This window comes from Petaurus breviceps, unplaced genomic scaffold (assembly GCF_028583685.1).
Source record: "Petaurus breviceps papuanus isolate PSGF00001 unplaced genomic scaffold, PetGlider_PUasm1.0 176, whole genome shotgun sequence".
NCBI classification, from domain to species: domain Eukaryota; kingdom Metazoa; phylum Chordata; class Mammalia; order Diprotodontia; family Petauridae; genus Petaurus; species Petaurus breviceps.
Window position 1 is genome coordinate 17,520,707 of NW_027185771.1, and position 2,308 is coordinate 17,523,014.

Consider the following 2,308-nt stretch of genomic DNA (forward strand, 5'->3'; position numbering starts at 1 on the left):
ACCTGCCCCTTAAAATGGAGGTTTGAAGACAGAACCCAGCACCTCACCAGGCTGCTCATCTACTTTTGAACAGGTCTAATACTTAGTATATCTTTCTCCACATCAAGCCTCATTTATCCCTTTTGCAACTTCACCCCAATCTTGCTAGTCCTCCCCTTTGGGAACCAAATGAACAATTCTTAATGGACATGAGACAAGATCTCAAGGTGATCATTCTGTACTAGGCCCTGAATGAACACTTCTCAGGTATGTTGTAGAGGATAGTTCTTGTCCAGGTAGAAGTGCCTCTAGATGTCTTCTCAGGTCTCTTTTGATCCTGATATTACACTTCAGTCAGTCTCCACCCACTCTCCTATGGAGAACTTGGAGCTGCCAATGAGGCCCAAAGTAAATAGACAACATGGCTCCAAGAACCTTCCCCAGGAAAGTGGGAATCTGTTTCAGTGTCTCTGTTAGGGATTGGCTGCCCTTAAATGTACCCAATCTTAGCAAATTCCATTGAAAGTAGAATGTTGTTGGAAGTACAAGGAGATAGAAAGGGGAAACGAAGAGACCTCCTAGCCTGAGCCTCCCCATTTGTAAAATCAAGGGTTTGGAAAGAAGGAAACACCATTTAAAGAACCTACTATGTGCCAAGCACTGAGTTAGCAATTTACAAATATCTCATTTGATCCTCACAGCAAACCTGGGTGAGACTTACTGTAACCCAATGGAAAACCTGCTTGCCACTGTGAATTTGGATAAGGACACCCTGTATCCCCCCTCCATCCTCTGTGCTTTATGGTTTGCATAAATGAAAGAATGTTCCAAATTACTAATAATTAGAGAAATACAAACAAAAACAACCTTGAGGTTTCACTTCACAACCAGGAAAATGACAGAGATGACAGAAAGTGAGAATAGTCAATGTTGAATTAGTTATATAAAGACAGATACATGAATGCATTGCTGATAGAGCTGTGAATTGCACCAACAATTCTGGGAAATGATTCGAAATTAATAGTAATATAAGGTAATAATAGCTCATTTGGTTAATGATTTAAGGTTTACAAAGTACATTACAAATATTATCTCATTTGATCCTCAGAAGAACCCTGGGAGGTAGGTGCTGTTATCATCCCCATTTACAAGTGAGGAAATTGAGGCAAACATATTAAACCACTTGCCCAAGGTCACACAGCTAACAAATGTCTGGAGGCTCGATTTGAATTCAGTACTTCCTGACTCCAGGTCTAGCATTCTATCCTTTGTACTACCTAGTTGCTTAATTATGCAAAGAAAGGTGCTTAAACATCCATATGTTTTGAACCAAAGGGGAAAATATACTAGGAGGCTACAGGTTAGCAGGGAGTGAAGTAGTTCTAGGATTGTGGTTGGATTGTGGAGTGTTTGGAGACCTGTCTGGGTATAGACTGAGCTGTCTGCCCATAGTTACAGTGACTGACCATGGATGAAGAAAGAGCAGCAGTAGTAGAAGATCATGCATTCAGTATGAAAGGATTTAATAAATAATGATGACAACAAGCATTTATATAGTGCTTTAAGATTTGCAAGGCACTTTACAAATAGGTTCTCATTTGAACCTCACAACAATGCTGGAAGGCATAAAGTGTTATTATTAACCCCATTTTACAGATGAGGAAACTGGGGCAGACAGAGGTCACATGCCTTCCCAGTATCACCCAGCTCCTGGCTGAGGACCAGATATGAGTTTAGATCTTCCTGACTCCAAGCCCAGCACTTCATCCACTGCTCCCCCAGCTCCCTTTTAGTGAGTATATGGAAGAGAGTGTGGAAGGAACGGTTCTGATTCTGGTTGTCTGCAGCAGCAGGAAGAGCTCAGATTGATTCACCCTGATCACTCAAGCCCTCCAGGATCCATCTGCTGAACCATACTTTCCAGCCCAGCTGTCTGTTATAATTTCTCTTATCTGACTCTCCATCTACTGCCTGGGAGATTTTGACAGGTATTTCTCCTAGTTGGGAGGGTGTCCCCTTCTGACCCTCTTGGCAGAGACTTGAACTTTTTCCCAAAGTACAGTTCAGGTTCTGCCTTGTACCAGGGACTGTGCCTGCTAACACTGCCTGTTGATGCTCTGTATCTCTACCTCAATCTCTTTGTCTATGTCTCTATCTCTCTATCTTTGTATCTGTGTGCCTCTGTCACTGTCATACATATATTTTGTATTTTCTTTCATATGTACTGTGCCTTCCCCATCCCTTGAGGATAGAGAATCTTTCATTCTTTTCCTTTGTTTTATCCTGTCTTCTCTCTCCCACCTCCCTCCCTCCCTCTCTCCTTCCCTTC